The sequence below is a fragment of the Leuciscus leuciscus genome (genome assembly GCF_965113295.1).
Source record: "Leuciscus leuciscus genome assembly, chromosome: 4".
Taxonomy (NCBI): Eukaryota; Metazoa; Chordata; class Actinopteri; order Cypriniformes; family Leuciscidae; genus Leuciscus; species Leuciscus leuciscus.
In genome coordinates this window covers 13,058,401-13,078,399 of record NC_138728.1, presented here as the reverse complement: position 1 = coordinate 13,078,399, position 19,999 = coordinate 13,058,401, and the positions used below count along the sequence as shown (strand labels likewise).

Here is a 19,999-nt window from a genome sequence, read left to right as displayed (position 1 = left end):
AGGTTTCTTCTTGGAGAAGAACGCTCCGAAGTCTCCGCCGGTGCTGGCGTAGGACAGCTGGGCAGAAGGTTCTGCAGCGCTACGGGTGTTTTTGACGTCCAGGTAGTCCATTAGCAGCACCTGAGAGAGCATAAGAGCAGATTGTTGAGTGACATGCAATATTCAAATGTTTATTCAGTCAAATATTACAGTAAACAACCAAATTCATTTAGACTTTTTGACACTTTAAGCAGCTGTTCCAATACATGCACTTACGATAAACAGTTTTTATTAGTGCACTTGCTGGCAGCCCTGCATTTTGTAAACACAAGCAAACAGGCAAAAAGACACCCAAATGAGATGATTCATTTGTGAAAAGCCAGCTGTATATTTTCATGAACATTTATACTGTGAGAAAAAGCATGATCTAGCCTTCACAAAATGTTATTGAATATATTATTATCATAATTCAAATCATTTAATTTTTATTCATTGTGTATCTGCACATCATTTCTGCCCACTATACTATATACTGTACAGTAGTACGGTTCAAAAGTTTGGGGTCAGTAAGACATTTTAATGTTTTTGTTTTTTTTAAAGAAGTCTCTTATGTTCACCAAGGCTGCATTTATTTGATTTAAAAAAATCAAAATCAATTTTTTTTTTTTTTTTATAACTGTTTTCTTATTTATCATATTTTAAATATAATTATTTTAAGTATATAAATATATGAATACATTCCTGTGATGGCAAATCTAAATTTTTAGCAGTCATTATTGGTCTTTATTATTGGTCCAGTCATTATTGGTCATTATGATTTGGTCTTCAAGAAACATTTATTATAATTATCAATGTTGAAAACAGTTGTGCTGCTTAATATTTTTGTGGAAACTGTGATACATTTTACAGTATTCTTTGAGGAACAGAAAGTTAAAAACAGCATTTATTTCAAACAATTTAAACGTCTTTACTGCCACTTTTGATCAATTTAATGCATCCTTGCTGAATTATTTGAAAGTATTCATTTTTCTATCCAAAAGAAACAAAAAACTCTTGCTGGCCAAACCTTTGAACGGTATTATATAACCCCCAAATTCCCATTGTTAGCAAATGTTTCCATGTGAAAGACGTTTCTGTCTCGGTCTGAGTACTTAAAGAAATGCAACAAGAGGCTCAGGGACGATTTGTACCTCAAATCAGCCCGTGATGCTGAGTGTGCTCAAGACACTCAGCATCATGTATTTCTAGTCAGGTTTGCATCTTTTTTCTGTACTCCTGAGTATTTGATGTTTTGTATTTATTATCATTGAACTGATTATGTAATTGGCATGTTACATTTACCTGACATAACAAATTGTTACATTTGATTCTATTCTGACATACTCTGAAATTATTAACTTCAGTAAATTACGTTTTATCGATTGTTACCGCAAATCTGCGTCAGATTAGTAACGGACTAATGTCTAGTTTTGAGTGGAGCATAGGGCACACCAACTGCGATTTTAGAGTTCTGGCTAATATTTGGCACTAATTCAAGTGCACTTGGGATGTAAAGACAAAAAGGGGATTTCCGTTTAGGACAGCAAACTGCTGATCGACCAACCTAAATAGGGTGAGTCTTACCTCTGTTTAATATAATGTTACTTTAGTCAAGTGTCCGTGGGTAACCATGGCATGACCAAACCAAACCATTGGACCGATTGGGCAGGCCTTACACAGCGCTTTACGCACAAAATATTGTTCAAACCAGTTTTAACATTAACTTATACAGTCCTTAAATACATTAATACAATAAAATATGTAGTTAAGTTATGCATATCCTAAGTCTAGAATGACTTAATTGGATCAGTCTGAACGAATCTGTTTCTAGGTTTGTCTCAGGCCCACATCTTTCCAGTCTGTCTGTGTGACTTCAAAAGCTTACCCATGTCCGCCAGCAAATTCCCATTAACTCGGATTAAAACTGCACATCCGAGTTCATGAATATCCCATTCAACACAATCCATAACCATTAAGAGAGGTTCAAACAGCTGCAAGAGTACTAAAAAAGTTGTTCGAGTAAACTTTTCCACAAATTAGCAAGCCGTTTTCCAATGGCTCCATAATTTAGTGCAGCAATTTGCTTGGTCTATTTCTAAATCCCAGCTGCAAAACAGTCCAAAGTGGAGATGGAATTAGGAAAGGACAGATGGAACTACATCTGACTGATAATAGCATAATTAAACAGTGATAAGAAGGGAACGGTCTATGAGAGGAGGGGAAGCCTCATCAACAGCCATTCCTCAACCCAGAGACAAGTCCAATCCGGCCAGCCCGTTACATTCCTGTCAGATTATAAATTACTAATGCCCATCTGATCCAGTGATGGAGCGGGTCTTGCATGTAGACCCCCGACTTAATTAAATGCCAGCGTTTGCCTGATGAAGGAGTCTGGACCCACTTCAGTGACCTCAAAGAAGGGAACATGGAACTTTTAAGGCAATTAACCGCATGGAGGATGAATGGAGGATGGGAGACAGAGAGAGAAATATCATGAAGATAACAGTAAACACAGCAAGGGAGACAGATAGAGAGAGAGATTAGAAAGTGATCAGTCAGCAGATTCATCCCAGCAAAGCTAAAAACAAAAATGAACAAGCCATTCCTTCAGTACAATGCAGTCAATTTTTAAGTGCCCCTCATATGGATCTTATTTTATTTGCTTTACGCTTTATTAGCCATTCAATGTGCCATAGAATAGACATTTGTATTTGGAACTGGCATAAAAACTAACATTAAATAAGAAGAAGAGAGAAAAATAACTGATAGAATTATTGTTTTAATAGCTAATTAATTATTTTTCTTCCTGTGTCCTCATTATCACTGTCAATATTGTTCGTTTTCAGCAATATCCTTTAAATATGTTTCGGTGCGAGAGTAACAGCAGCAGTGTAGGGTTTTACTGCAAGCAGATGAAAATATTTGTTGCACGGCATTTAACAGATAAACACCAGAAGATGAAGGGAGGAAAACTTGAAGACAGAACTCATTATACCACCACCAGAGCCAGCAAGGTCACTTTCACTAAAGCACCTCGTGCCTCATCAGAAGTGTCTTCGTCCCCATTATAATGCGGCTTATTAGAGCAGCCTTCGTTTTTCTGCAACAACAGGGATGACGCGTGGGCAGCAGCATTGCTGTGTCCATTTTAAAACACCAAACAAGTAAGTGGAAACAACAGAGGCGGCTCCGCCAACAACACAAAGAACTCTCGAATGAGCCTGGCAATAAAGCATGCAGAACAAACTGCTGATCTACAGCAGGAACATCTAAAAGCACCACGTCAAACAGATACAAAGAGCGTCCCACTTATGATTTATGCCGCCCATGGATGGACACATACTGACAAAAAATACCTGTTTTATATAGCAGTTTAAGAGCCAGAATATACGTGGTCATTTCAGTGTTAATTTAAACACCGATCAGTGTCTTCACGGAGAAAAACCTTTATCTCGCAAATGACCTTGAGAAAACACTAAGGACGGGTCAAGATGACTGACTAGTAGGTTCTGAAAATATGGTAGTTTGGTAGATTCCTAGTAAATGAATGATTATCATTGACTTTCCTCGGTAAACATCCTCCAGATGACCTTTTTCTGAGAAAAAGGGAGGACAAATACGAATTAAAATCACCACTTTGAGGAGCAGTTACGTGATGGACACACTCTGGACCCTTCCATTTCCGAACGTTCATTTCACAAGCCCTCTTCTTTATTGGAGCCTTAAAGACTAGGTTGTTTTAACAGAAAGGGAAGAAAAAAAAAAAAAAAAAAAAATCAATATTCATGGCCTCTTCCAAGAAAAGACTAGCTTGAAAATGGGCTTGGGAAACAAGAGCCTGTGAGAAACAGCAAATGGCTTTTCACACCAGATAATAAACACAGAGCAGCACACTGGCTGGGTTTGTGATGTGCACGAATAAGTGTGCGTCAGTATAACCCGCAGCTGTTACAAACAATTCTGCTTCCTTACGGCTCAAAACCATCACAAAGTTTAGCAAAGTGTTTATATACTGTCTGGAAAAGCAAGAGTTAATCTTCAGTGAACCTTTAAACCCAGCCCTTTGTCTTTGAGGACACATTCTCAATTTAATGAACAGTGAAAAGCAGCACTCATCCCCTCTCTTAGCCACAAATCAAGCTAATTAAAGAAGAAAAACAGTATTGAAGGATGTGCAGGTGAGCACCTGCTCTCTGATGATAGACGTTTGCAGAGTGCTTTAAGAAACGAGGGAAATAAACAAAGCTTCCCGCCTCTCGTCTACCCCTCTTGAGATTACAAAGAAAACGCTGTTTCCTCTCGTTCCATGGTTTCCAAGAAGGCATCTGACACCAAAACATGACCCTTTCGGAAGTGTTTTTTTTTTTTAACTGGGTGCATGCACGACCTTCATAACTTTTAAAATCTCACAAAAACTACCAAACTGTGCAATTAAAAGGTGGAATTAAAAATGCCTGACCTGACTGACAATAAAACTATTATTATTGTGGAGGAGGGGCATAATGAACCTGGGGTTCTGTTACCATGGATACATTACCATTACTAGTAATATAAGCACACATAGGTGTAAATAAACACCTCAGTTAGAGATAAAAATTACTTGTTGATTAATTTATCTCTTTGTTGTCTTCTCTCCACATTCTGGAATGCTATTTCATCAGATTTTCCCAGCACACACAATAAATAATGTCTACAAAACAGAATATCAGCTGTTTTATAACAGATATTTTGAGTGTAAATATAATTTTAGCAGTTTTATAAATAGTTTGAAGCTGAAATTAAGCTACCAGGTACCAACGGTGCAGAAAATTCCGGGCCAAGAACAGTTTGTAATCGTGCCGTACCAGGCTCAAGTGGAAATACAACTGGAACCATTCTTAGAACCGTTCGGCCCGACGGTGGAAAAGCGGCTTAAAGGGTTAGTTCACCCAAAAACAAAAATTCTGTCAGTAATTACTCACCCTCATGTTGTTCCGACCCCGTAAGACCTTCGTTCATCTTCGGAACACAAATTAAGATATTTTTTATTAAATCTGAGAGCTGTCTCACTCCTCCATAGGCTTCTAAGACACTATAACTTGCTGGCCCAGAAAATGCATTAAAGAGATCGTTAATATAGTCCAAGTGACTACAGTGGCTCAATCTTAAGTTTATAAAGCGACGAGAATACTTTTTGTGCAAAAAAAAAAAAAAAAAAAACGACTTTATTCCACTATTAATTTCTTTCTCTCTGGGCCTCGAGTTTTTTCACGTAGTGTAACTGAGTAGCGCTTCTGTGTTGCACGTCACACGCATCACACACATGACCAGTGTCGGCCAATAGTGAGCCTACGTGTGACGTACAACACAGACGCGCTGCGCTAAAACACTACGTGAACTAACTCGAGGCCCAGAGAGAAGGAAATGAATAGTGGAATAAAGTCGTTATTTTTGTTTGTTTTTTGCGCACAAAAAGTATTCTCGTCGCTTTATAAACTTAAAGGGATAGTTCACTTTGAAATTAATTTTTGGTATGTTTTAGCTTACCTCAAGGGCATCCAAGATGTAGGTGTCTTTTTTTCCGCAGTAGTTTCAATTTTTATATTTTTAGGTCAAACCGTTCTTGTCTGTCAGTCATATAATGCAGGTCTATGGTCACTGTCTCAAAACACAAGCACAGAGTCCAAATTAAAACAATTCCCCGTCGTCCAAATTAAACAATTCCCCATCATAAGTACACATTGATGGCCTAAGACACGAAATGAGCGGTTAGTGTGAGAAAACGAACAGTATTTATATCGTTTTTACCACTTATACACAGCCATGTCCGAGTGATCTGATCTGACGTGTACGCAGACTGGTGCATAGATATATACACTAGATGTCGCCTTAAAGACATTCGTTCCAATGAACTGCCGTAGACAAGGCGACATCTAGTGTGTATATATCTATGCACCAGTCTGTGTACACGTCAGATCAGATCACTCGGACATGGCTGCGTATAAGTGGTAAAAACGATATAAATACTGTTCGTTTTCTCACACAAACCGCTCGTTTCGTGTCTTAGGCCATCAATGTGTACTTACGATGGGGAATTGTTTAATTTGGACGACGGGGAATTGTTTTAATTTGGACTCTGTGCTTGTGTTTTGAGATAATGACCATAGACCTGCATTATATGACTGACAGACAAGAACGGTTTGACCTAAAAATATCAAAATTGAAACTACTGCGGAAAAAAAGACATCTACATCTTGGATGCCCTTGAGGTAAGCTAAAACATACCAAAAATTTATTTCAAAGTGAACTATCCCTTTAAGATTGAGCCACTGTAGTCACTTGGACTATATTAACGATGTCTTTAAGCCAGCAAGTTATAGTGTCTTATGGCGCTTTTCCATTACCAGTACCGACTCGACTCGACTCGACTCGACTCGACTCGACTCGACTCGACTCGACTCGGCTCGGCTCGGCTCGCTTTTCGCTCCGTTTTCCATTGCAGATAGTACCTCCACAATAGTACCTGGTCGTCATAGCGACGCCGCAGGATACTGCCGTGACTTAATCTTTTACGCGAGACGCGCGAGACACACCCGCTACCCAAACACACAGGACAATGGAGGAAATCGAGTGTATGCTGTTTTTGGATGTTTTTGTTTTTGTTTTTGCTGTTTTTTATTCAGGATACTCCGTCTGGCGCGTGCAATGATGACGCAGTGAATAGTGACGATTCTCTCTGACCAATCAGCAGTCTGCCGTGTTTTCACGTCACATTTTAGTATCGCCTCAGCTCGCCTCAGCTCGCTCAGAACCTCGCCGGAGGTGGTACGAAAAAAAGTACCTGGAAGCAGGTACAGGTACAACTTTTACACAGTGGAAAACCAAACAGAGCCGAGTCGAGCCGAGCCGAGGCGAGCTGGTACTGTGTAGTGGAAAAGCGCCATTAGAAGCCTATGGAGGAGTGAGCCAGCTCTCAGATTTAATCAAAAATATCTTAATTTGTGTTCCGAAGATGAACGAAGGTCTTATGGGGTTGGAATAGGGTTGGGTACCGAAACCCGGTTCCAATAGAGAACCGGTTCCGACGTAAACGGTAGTATCGAGACCGAATAAGAACGCAACTTTCGGTGCCTGATTTCGGTGCCTGACTTTTTTCACCGCCCCCTATAAAACATCTCGCGGCACGAATGATCCAATAACAAAACATCTCCAGTTAACCAGCAGAGCATTCATTTAGTTCGTTTGTTAAATAAGAGACGATCTAGCGCTGAACTGTGTTTTTTTAAATGATCAAAGTGCTCATTGCCTGCGATCAGATTCTTGTGGCTCGCGCACACCGCACTTTCTTCACGCGCGCTTCAATACGTTGGACGCGCTTCAATACGTTGCAGAGATCGATCTATTTATGAGGCGTCGTCTATATGAGTATGTGCGCGGAGAGTTTGTGTGTGCGTGCTCGCGTCTCAGATGAGTATGTGCGCGAGTGTGTGTGTGTGTGTGTGTGTGTGTGTGTGTGCTCGCGTCTCAGATGAGTATGTGCGTGAGTTTGTGTGTGTGTGTGTGAGCTCGCGTCTCAGATGAGTATGTGCGCGGAGAGTTCCGCGCGTCTCGTGTGTGTAGAGTTTGTGTGTGTGTGTGTGTGTGTGTGTGTGTGTGTGTTCGCGTCTCAGATGAGTATGTGCGCGAGTTTGTGTGTGTGTGTGTGTGTGTGTGCTCGCGTCTCAGATGAGTATGTGCGCGAGTTTGTGTGTGTGTGTGTGTGTGTGTGCGCGCGCTCGCGTCTCAGATGAGTATGTGCGTGAGTTTGTGTCTGTGTGTGTGTGTGTGTGTGTATCCTCTTCGGGTAAGTCTAGTATTTTAATGCCAACTGCAAATCTTGCATATCAAGTATGAATATCAAGTATATTTATATGAGGCTATACTATGTGTGTTAAATATTTCTGCTCAGTGTCAGATATTTCTCTGTTTTGTAAAAGTCTATAATATATAATACGTAATATAATATATAATATATATAAATAATATGAGAAGAACATTTTTTGATCGGCACAATTTTTTATTTAATCAGAAATCAGAAAATCTTTTTCAGAAAACACACACAGGTATTATTTTTTTGATAAAGTGTGTGCGGTTTATTTTTTTGATAAAGTGTGTGCGGTTTCGTTTTCTTAAGTACCGGTTTAAGAACCGTTTAAGCACCGGAACCGTTTGAAAAATACCGAGTAGGTACTGGTATCGGATAAAACCCAACCGATACCCAACCCTAGGTTGGAACAACATGAGGGTGAGTAATTACTGACAGAATTTTCATTTTTGGGTGAACTAACCCTTTAAGATAGTTTATAGTGAATCTACCTGTACATATAAGCTGCTGATCGTTCATAGCAAATAACCTGAAGAAAGAGTCCAATAACTGATAGTTATTCAAAATAGTGAAGTATTGAGGATTAAAAATGGAAAAGGTCATAAAACCTACAGTAAAAAAAGAAATTAAATATTAATCAAATAAAAACAAAATAAATGCATACAATACAGTCAACAGCCACTTCCAAAAATTATCAATATAAAAAATCAACTCAAATAACTCTTCAATATAAATACTAATATATACTTGGACTCAGAACATGGCAAATATGTTTACTGTAAGAAAACATTATCAAAACAATATTAAACATACTAATTAATAGCAGCCACTTAAAAAAAAAAATATATATATATATATATATATTGTCTATATCTTATATCTATTCAATAAACAAACCAAGACGAAGCAAACAAACCAAGAGAATGCAAAAAAACAACAAAACAACAACAACAACACATAGAATGAGTGTGAGCCTCCAGGCTGAAAAACATATTTGTTCAAGACTAAGACATGGGCAAACAACCCCTTCCCCCCAGAGAGCCAAAAACCTTTCTCTAAAAACACAAGCTGACCTCATCAGTGATACACTGTGACGTCTATTGATTCAAAAGCCTCGCTGAACATTATTTATCCCTCATCCTGTATTATATCCAGTACTTCTGACATACTCTAGTTCAATGTAGATATTACATATCACATAGAGAGGTCAATGCTTGGAGCAGCATCTCATTACGAGATGTCATTAGCATTCCCCTCAGCGATACTCAGTACGGTCCACTACGGCCGTTGCTATTACAGAGACGCACATCACAAAAGAATGCATAATTACTGTAGCAATTAATGAACATAAGAGTGGCGTTTTTCAAAACAACCAGCGTGTCTCGACCATAAAGCCTGGGGGGGGGGGGGGGACGCTGGGTTTTAAAACATGGAAATGAACTGTTATGATCATTAACCCTGTGGTGGAAATCTTTCAAATCCACAAGCAATATGCATGCCGTGGCCAGTTACAATAGATCATTTAGGCTGGTACACAACAGCTCATTTAGAGGCCATGTGTCTGTCTATCTCATCGACATGAAACAGAAGCACTTTGCCTCTCCCTCCGCTGCCAGACTAATCACTGTCAGGGCATGAAACGCCTCACTAACACTGTATAATCCAATTACTCTGAGGCTGTGTGGCTCCCACTAAATCTAAACAAGTTGTCAAAGTGGAAAGTTTGTAATTTCCTTTCTTTTTTCCCCTTTCACGCTCTTGTTCCCTTCACCCTCTTACCCATCATTCCCAGGCTCAAGTCCGTGAGGCTTAGGGGGAGGGACATCAATAGAGCGCAAAGAGGGAGATTACAACTAGTGCCATCATTTTTATTTTCTAAACAATGGGATACGGATTCTAGAGCGCGGGACTTGGACCTCTGTGAGAATTAAGTAAACTTTAAAAACAAAATGTAAAAATCATCAAATTTCAAGACCATATTAAATATACCAAAAATCAATGATGAATAATTAAGATCCAGGACTGGTCTGTAAGCGACCAAAAAAAAGAAGTAAAATGTCAACAGACACTTCAATATCAAAAATCATACATTTCTTAAATATAAATACCAATATCTGATGGGACTCAAATCAAAACTAAATTTACTGTCAGAAAACATTATCAATAAACCAATAATTAATAATCAATAATTCAATATTCAATAAAAAACAGCAACATCAAAAGAAAACTCAATATCATATAAAAAAATATATCAAAAGTTTAATATCTATTCAATATCAATACCAATATCCACAGGGATGATAGAATACATTTAAGATAACATTATCACAACCATAAAAAGTGTTTTTGTAACCTTAACCCACTTTATTTTCATTCACTTCCTAACTTTATTATATTAACAAAAACTTTAAGGGCTGTTATTTAATAGCCTTACCTTATACTGTTTATTCATCAGTGTTAGTGATATTCTTGTAATTTATGCATATGTCAAGTAAAGTGCTTGTGTGTACGTGTCAACCATTTAAAAAATATATAAATTTGCTTGGTTCAAATTCCAAAAAATTTGGCTCGACTACAGGAAAATGTTGGTCCTATGGCCAAACCACTTGAGAACCTCTAAAACATATTTATAATTACTACTGCCAGTTTTGCCACTTGTTCAGGGGCATTTAAATGGGGCTAGGACAAATCTGGGATTGGTCTGTCGGCGGCAAAAAGTTCAGTCAATGGCCACTTCAAAAAGTCAATATCTATTTACTCCACACACTCCTAAAAAACTCTGCATGGTCCTTTATGAACCAGGTTTACAAGTTAAATATGGATCCTAGCACTCACAGACTTTTGCTCAGCTGTCTTCAAGAATGGCCGAGCCACAGTTCAAAGATTCAGGAACTGAAAGAAGTAAAGATTATAACATGTCTTCTCAGGTCCATCTGTCCATGGCCTTTATGTTTTCAGTGTAATGGAAAGGTCAATGTAATTCTCCCACAGGAACAGAGGAAACTTGGTTCGGTAAAAGTTCGGTATTAAGCTAGCTAGAAAGACAAGGGTGCACAGGGGTCTCATCTACACCTAAGAGAGATCGGTGCATGAGTGCATTTGCGTAAGTCACACCTGAGAACAGTCCCGCAATCAGCACCTGACACCAGAACTCAAGAGTGTCACCGTATGAGGAAAAGGAATGACAGAAAATAACAGAAAACTACAGGATAGAAAAAGAAGATGACAAGAAAAAGTGAAGAAAAAGGAAAAAAGAAAAAGAACCGAAAAAAAGGAAATAAGAGAGCACTGCCAGTTCCATGATCCCAAAATCAATGGCTAAATCAATCTGAATCTGGAAGGTCTGTGCTGAACACGACTTAAAATACATCAATATTACCCCACTCGGGATTTTTTGAAGCTGGTACATGTCTTGAAAAAGGCGGTTGCTAACAAATGGGACTACAAAGGCTGTCGGGGAGATTAAACATCATCACGCCGAAAAGGTAATCTCAGTCCGTTTTTACAGCATCATTATGCTTATAATTGTGCTCTTACAAACTATTATAACTCGAACTTTCTGGGAAAATGTTTTTAGATAAAAACTGAAAGAGTTGTCGGAAGCTTAGTGGTGGTGACGTTGAATTTGTGGGACCATGGTGTAGTTCGTTTATACCTACCTTTAGCTTTTTACTTCTGGCAGCTGCATTTAGGCTTCAAAACTCATAAAAGTTGTGTTCATCTGTGACAATTATATTGGTGGACAAAACGTGCAAGTATCATAAACTTTTGTTGATCACAGAGCTTGTTTTTAGCGATAATCCAAAAGCCTATGGCAAAATCCTAGTGGGTTTTTGTCGAGGGGAACCAGTGTGATGCTAACTGCTGGTTGGCCTACAAAGTGACGTCATAGTAGAGCTGCACGATTAATCGCAATAAAACCGCACGCGATTTGGCAAAGGCTGCGATTATCTTATGCGCAGCTTGTCAGTGGAGCGGTGCGGCTGATCGGTAGTAAATACTGCTCCATCTGAATGCCAGAGGGCGCTCTAGAGCAAACACGCTAAATATGCCCCGCCGCAGAAGTACAATAACGGCGCATCATTCCAGGAAACCCCTATCGATGTAGCTGAATAAACAGAAGATTGAAACGCTTTGATTAAACATGACTTATAAATACACGACTGCCTTCTGTGTAAGAAGGCACATCATCTCACAGAAGGATGAGCTCAAATGTCGTTATGAAGTGAGTTTGGAGTAAATGCATGTTATTAAATGTTGTCTTTTGTTGGACAAGAGGTTCATAAATGATTCTCGTGTTTGGAAAGATGTTTGACGCGTGTTGCTTTTTCAAATGCACATTATACAGTAAGTGACTCAAACTCACAGTGCTTTCAGATGGAGAAGCGTTTACTGAGCCGTACATCAATGACAAGCTGCACATAACATATAATCGCAGCCTTTGCGATTTCAAAATCGCGATAAGCCAAATCGATTTAAGTGCGATTACATGTAAATTGCGATTAATCGTGCAGCCCTACGTCATACCTGCACCACTCTATAGACCTTATGTAGCCCCGCCCCTTTTCAGCGCTACGCTCGTTGCCTTTTGACTTCCGGTCTGTATTTTAACAGCGATTTTGCGTGTTTCTTAATGAACGGCTCGTTTTAAAATCTTCCCGGTCGACTGACATTTGTTTAATCATCTGCTTTAAACATTACAGTCCTCATGATAACTAAATGACTAAATGTAAAATAACTTTCGTTAACTTTACAATAAGTAAATCCACTTCAAAAGCTAATTACTCCAGGACAGCAATGCCATAGAAATATACAGAGCGACCGCAAAACGAAAGTTAAAAGACAATATTCTAAAGATGGAGAAACAGAAAAAGGAGAGAAAACAAAAAAAGACATAGAAAATAAACAATAAAATTATAAAAATGAAATGTAAGAACGGAAAACAGAAAGACAAAAAAGAAAAAAAGGACAGGAGGGGAAAAAAAGAAAAGAAAAGTGTGACACTGTACTCTCCCTCACTCGCTCACATTCTTCATTCCAAAGAGAAAACAGAAAGGAAGCAGCTTTTTCTGCACGTCTTCAGAAGATGCTGTGTATTTTTATGATGGACCAGTCTAAACTGACAAAACACTGTCGCAGTCAGGTGAAGGGAAGAAGAGATAAGATGAGATTTGCTGATGTGATCAAGAGGAGAGAAATAAAACAAAAGATTAGGAAAACCTCATCTACCTTAATGAAGATTCTCATCAAGAGCTTGCATTATCTCACGCAGTGACCACAGGAGACTCCGCAGCCCCTGGCAAGCAGCCCGCTTGGGCAACGAAGCACACTGAACACTTAACATCATCTATTTCAGGAAAGCCAAGATGACTCTGCAGTATAGGTACACTTCCCTATCCTGTTGCCTTTCGTTTTTTTGACCACCCGATTATTTCATTTTTTGCTGTAAATCATTCAACCCGTTTAAGACCAAAACTATGAAACAATTTCCATACATCCATCTCAAATGATCATAAATGATGTCTTAAAGGAACAGTATGTAAGATTGTGGCCAAAACTGGCACTGCAATCACTTTCAAATTACTGTAGAGCGGTGTATCCCCTCCCCCTCCCCCTGACTCGAGGTTGCCAGATACAGGCTGGCATTTTTTATTCAATACGTTTGCAGCTGTGGTAACTAGAGCAGAGCTGGCAACCCGGATGCCGAAACACTACTGACTTCGTGATTGGTAGATAGGTGGAGGGTGGAGCATCAGGCCAAAACACAACATGACAACATCAGTCGAGGGCTGCAACTTTACTTTTAAATGACAATATCCTGGCCAGACTACTGTTGTCAGTGATATAAGTATTTGAAATGAACATGATTTCTTAATGTCTAATGACATATCAGGGCCATGATTAATTATGATTAATTGAAATACATTTCTTACATACGGTTCCTTTAAATATGTCTTCATATTAATATGGGGGACTTTAAAATATAAAAGTTATTTTAAATGGTCATAATATTTCACAATATTACTGTTTTTAATGTATTTCTGATCAAATAAATGCAGCCTTGGTGAGCATACAAATCGTACCAACCCCGATGGAACGAACAAACGATGGATGGATGGAAGGATGGATGGATGACAGGGAGTGAAGCTAAAATTGGATTCGGACGTGCCTTGATGCCTTCCTATCTTAGAATGCATCCTTTGAAGGCACATTTTTTTTAAGCTTACAGACGCAGCATACAAGTTGAAGCAAAGGCTCTAAATAAACAAATTAATCTGTTGCTAGCTAGGGCGTGAGGTTCTCATGCTAATGAATGCCGAAAAAAGAGGCAGTGCACGTGCACACAGTCGAGCCCTCATCATACGGCAGTTAAATGCATATTTTGACTTCCATACTCGCCTCTCAGAAAAAGGCTCCTTGTTACTTAAGGTCTGCGAGGAGCTCAGCGGGCCTTAGCAACAGTTGGCAGGGCCGAGCTTGTTCTTTCCTTACCGCTCTCTGCAGACTGCTTTGAAAGGAGGAGTAAAAAATACGGGAGGAAGGTCACAGTCTGACTCTTCACCCTGTGTGATGGAGTGATGACAAACCCATTTACTCATTCCCAAGCTGCACCACCATCCCCATCTCTCTTTCCCTCCTTCCCGCCCTCGTTCTCCTGATTCCTGTCTCTACTGCATGACTGGATCCTCCCTAGCATGCAGCTGAAAAATAATGCTTTGAAAGAGTGCACATGCAATGAGATAGAAGGCAGAGAGAAAATGGAGAGAGATGGAAGTCTTAAAGGGAAGAAAAAGTACAAATACAGAGAATGATATGAACATGAAAAGGTTATGAGGTCTAGTTTTTACAACCTCTATGAATCTGAATATTCAATTAGTTTGACCATCTGTCCCTAAAATGGTTTTAAAACTGCTTGAGCACAATAATTCTAGATATATGCGAGGCAATATTGCATAACCCATCAGAAGAACCATTCTCCATTTACGGTTACTGTTAAGAGAAAAGCAAGATGTGATTGTTGCACTGATCTAGTGAATCAGGAATCCAAACTGCCACTTGAATCAAGAAAGACTGGAGTAACTCTGAAAAAGAATTACTCAATTGCAAAAAATAAACAAAACAAAGCAAAACCGTAAAAAATTAAATTGTTTAAAAAAAACTCTAAATTAACCATCTAAATATAGTTTGATCTAATTGTACACAGCATTTTCAATCAACAACAACAAGTTTTAGGAAGCATTTTCCCCTCCCATGAAAGAACTTTTATTTTATCCTTGTTATTGACTTAATTATAGTTTTAGTAAGAGCTTCTAGCTCCAAAAAATAATTTTGTAATTTAGTTTACTCCATTTCACAGAAAAACCAACAATGAAATATAAACGCAAATAAATGTAAACACTCAAATCGCACGAAATGAAAACCTGCGGCAGGATTTCCAGCGGGTACTTTTCAAACACACAAACAGACACTAAATGTTGGGCCTCTTGAGAGAATTCTCAAAGTTTATGTGAACAGCTGGTAATCTCACCTGCCCATCAGTCTTCTGCCAAATACACAAGCACACACATACACACTAAAATACAACATTTTCCAATTAAACACAGCACTTGGGATGAGTTTATGTAGATTATTCACAAAACTTCAGCCACACATTCTTTCTCCACCTGTACCGCTTTACAGAAGCGGCACATGAAACATCGAATAACTATAAACAGCCCTTCTGTTTACAAGTAATTAAATATACAGCTAGTAAATATCAGTTAATAGTATATTTTGTTTAAAATGACAGCTTTAAATAAGCGTGTGGTTTCTCAGCACTGGGTTGTTGCAAAGGAGTTAGCTATGAATTTTATGCTGAAGATTTGCAGTTGCTAAGGTCAGTTGAATGGTTTCTAACACGTTGCTGTGTGGTGGCAAGGCCATATGTGGTCAGAATAGTCTCTTGCAAAACCCAATTTTAACATATTGCATATATTTCACTGCAATCTTTCAGATTTCAAATATATTACCCAGTAACCTGGATCTGCTCTATGGAATGCCTCTCCAGAAACTGACCTGTAGGACGGTTTGGATCTTGGCATAGACATCCGCCTGCTCATAGAGTTTGATCCCTTCCTGGGCTCCATTGGGAGAGACGACAATCTGCTGTAGGTGACGGAGAACCACGCTGTGAGCCTGGGCCACTGCATTCAACTTATCAAACAACAGCTCGAGCAGTTCCAGCAACAACCTGTAGAGGGTAATAGAGTGAGAAAAACTTCAAAATGGATGAAAAAAGAATTGATATTAGCAAGCTCAAATGCAGCGATGACAAGGAGAAACACAAATACAAGCTACTCCTGAACCTGTCAGACACAGACAGACAGAGAGATGTGTTAACAAATATTGCATTCATCATATTAATTATTAGAATTAGTATCCATTGATATCTTGAGTTAGCATGTTAACCTTGACAGCCCTAAAATTTACATTTTGCAAACGAAAACCATTTACTTTTTTTTTTTTTTTTTTGCTTTTCTGTTTGTTTGCAGAACTCCCAGCACTCCTTGTGGGTCCCTGGACCCCAGTCTGAAAACTCCTCATCTAGAGGCTTTCCAAGACAAAGCCACAACTGCAGTCAGTCAGTCTGTCTATCATAAATCCCTCCACATCTCCAAAACCAAGCCAAAAGCGGTCCATTCTCTGTTACTAATGAACATGACAGCAGCAGGGTGCTGACAGAGTCTCCCTGTTGAGCAGCACCAGCTGTTCACCAACAACAATTAGCAGCATCTGTCAAACTCTCTGGGTCCACTAGGAGGACACACATCTGTCTGACTTTTGTGGAGTTTACTCATTCATCCCAGTATAGTGAGGGAGAAGAAAACCCTGAAAGGCGGAATGAAGAGGTTGGAGGTGACAGCATGATGTAGGGTATAAAGATTGCTGGGAGGTGGAAGACAGCAAGATGATGGATGTTCATGTGAGAGACAGTGCATGATAACACATGTTAAGCCTGATTTACAAAGGACAGGACATAACCCTTGACTCAGACTCAACATGTAAACATATATTATACAGGATGACACTCCTTCATACAAACAGTGCAGAAAGCCAACCCAAAGCACCATACCTATTTACACAAACACATATGAACCAAGGGGACAAGGTTTTGGCATGGACCAGTTGGTAGATGTCATAACGACACCATCTATCTAAGTATCTTTCTTAATTTATGGTCATATTTATGGTTTTAATAAATAATAAAAATAAAAAAATAAAAAAAGTATAACATAAATAAATTTAATAATTAAATAAAAGCAAATATTAAAAAAATAAAGCAACGGATAAATCAAAATAAATAAATAAATGGATAAACAAACAAACAAATTAATTCATTAATTAATTAATTGTCTTTTACATGGTTAGAATTTTTTTCTTTGCCCTGGCCAGCAGTGACACCAACCATCAAAAAAATATTATGGTGACCACTTGGTCTCCATTGTGTATTATACTGGGTATGTCCACTGTGAAATCTCATCCTACACCACATAGCTGTTTTATTTATCAAATAATTCCTGATTGTATCCTGCAGGCAAAAATGGCCCAAATCCAATTATTTATTTATTTCTTGCTTATACGCAACTCAGACCTGTTTTTTTTTTTTTTTTTTTTTTTTCTTCATAAGTGTTAAGAGCACAAACCACATGTATCTGATCTTTTTAATTATGATTTGGGCCACATCCATACGTGATACAGGTCTGATGTTTTGCATGTGACTTTTACGTCGTATTAGATCAACGTTCATCACAATTCTGTCACTCCACTCCAACGATTTTAAATTCCGGTAGGTTACTTTGGTTACTCAGTGAAAGCAACAGTGAAGTTAGTCAGTAGAGGGACAGTGAGCTGTTATACTCATAAGTATTATGATGACAGCACTATACAAGTACCCTGTAAATCCAGAGTTCTCGCGAGAGCACAAGTTGAATTTGCTCAGCGAGTTTACTCTGGCGTCGAGTAATGATGCTCATTAAATATGCCCTTGTATCCGAGCTGCACCAATCACATCGGGTTATCTGATATAGGCGGGCCAGAGGCGAGCTAAACAGATGACGACAGCGCTGTGACATCAAAGTCATTAGTAAACATTGCAAGATGGCTATGGATGAACACCAGCTGTTAGAAACGGCTTTGGCCGCTACAATGAACGAGTTAGACTTGGCTTTTTATCTAAAGGAGGAACAGAAGACGGCGCTCAAATCGTTCCTTTGCAAGAATGGCGTTTTTGCTGTTTTGCCAACAGGATACGGCAAGAGTCTAATCTACCAATTAGCTCCGCTGGTAGCTAAGCGTATGGGGCTTGTTATGATTGGTCGTAGTGTTATCCAATTGCGTGTAGTGAGATTTTCAAATGCATGCTTGGTGCCGCCCCTCGAGCTGGCCGATTTTCATTAGTCGATGCCAGACCATTAATCTTTCATTAATTAATCATTTTCATTAAAACCATTAATCTTTCTGGATTTCCAGGCTACTATACAAGCAAAACTTGAGCGAAAACTATACGAGAAAAACGTTGCTCTCTTTCTTCTCATCCTCGTCTGCATCCTCCTTTGCATCGTCCTTATAAGCTGTGCACAAATTCCCTGGCTTCCACGGCACATCACCTTATAAATTAACGCATAAACGCTAACTTTAGTGGCCTCCATGTTTACATCTACGACAGCGTGCTGCATGGTTCTTAGTTATATTCAGTTCAGGACTGTGACCAGTTCACACCCAAACCTGATGTTAGCCACATTTGAAAACATACTGTGAACAGACACAAAGAAATCGGATCTGAACACTAAATCATAATTGAACACTAAGGCTTGCAGTGTGAATGTAGCCTTTGTCACATCATGCCAGGTTAGGACACTGTGTAAGGCATATTTTCACTGTGAACTGTAATGCAGCAGTGACTTGCTTTTTCTGTTGAGGTTTCCATAGAAACAGAGCCCTACCTCAACTTTCAAGTTAGCACAGACATAGACAAGTAATTTAATAATTTAAAGAAAGTAAACACTGAAAATGCTCTATGGTTAAAAACAGGACCTTATTTTCACTCAGGTCATTTGGACGTTTTCAGCTGGTTTACCTTTTACAGGAAACAGATTTATGAACTGCCATATTAATTCGGCAGTGCTTTGTGGGTAATTGCATTGTATGATACATTAGCACAATGCCGTTCAGATGAAACACACATAGGTACAACAAAACCATTTCTCAAATGAGTTTGTGATTAATGGATATTTTCCAGCATTAGTCACTGCTTTCAAAGAAAACCCCCAGTTTATATCATTAAAAGCACACAATGAAAATTCAGTGGATATTCACTTGCAAACTGGAAGCTTATATTTGAGAGAAATGAGGAGGGCAAACATTAAATCCCAAAGAATAGCTATGAAAAAATAAGCGATTGAGAGTTCATTTTTGCCTTGGGTAAAGAGCGTTTCCTTAACAGCCTTCATTATCGGTCTTTTCTTCTCTTGCTTTTGTTTTTCTCTGTTAGAGCCGATGCTTAAGCAGAGCCTGGCCGTGGCTCGCTTTTATGGATTACACCATTTCTGGAAATGAGGGAGGTATGAATGCCACATGACAGATGAGTGCATTGATCCAGCGAGCCATCATCGGGTAAAGTGAGAGAGCGCAATAAAGAAGGAAAACAATGAAAACCAATCACACTTCAGTACAAATGCCTTCCAAAGTGCATTACCTTAAAAACAAAATCACTTTAAGAGGGAGAACTAAAAGAACTAAAAGTCTAAAGTGACTGTCATCTGCGCTTTTTATTTCCTACATCATTTAAAGACATACTTTAATTAATAATTCTCGCCCTGTGCATTTTTTGGTGTATGTTAATGTAAATAAATACATTTGTTTTAATAATCTTCCATCAAAACATTCCTGATTTGATGTAATCAAGGCCATGTAGGCAGGGGAAAAATTAAAATCAACCAATAATATCATAGATTAACACTTCACTTTTCATGATCCAATCACAAGCCAATTGCTAAAATCAAGTCTCATCTATAGTTTCATTAGGAAAATTGCAAATGTCTCAAGTAAAGAGTGTTATGCTGTCTTTAAATGAATGTTCACACTACAGATGCTTGAAAC

At 38.7% G+C, this 19,999-nt stretch overlaps 1 protein-coding gene and 1 long non-coding RNA gene across 2 annotated transcripts in view; both read right to left on the bottom strand.

The window, feature by feature from the left end:
• The window catches only part of exoc4 (exocyst complex component 4), a 138,458-nt gene that overhangs the window by 102,400 nt on the left and 16,059 nt on the right, over positions 1–19,999 (bottom strand). The gene's annotated exons all lie outside the window — the stretch shown is intronic.
• LOC309496940 lies at positions 15,019–15,897 on the bottom strand. The gene is made up of 2 exons (XR_014205282.1): positions 15,319–15,897; positions 15,019–15,259 (listed from the first exon to the last, which is right to left on the bottom strand). It is a non-coding gene; the product is annotated as an uncharacterized lncRNA (long non-coding RNA).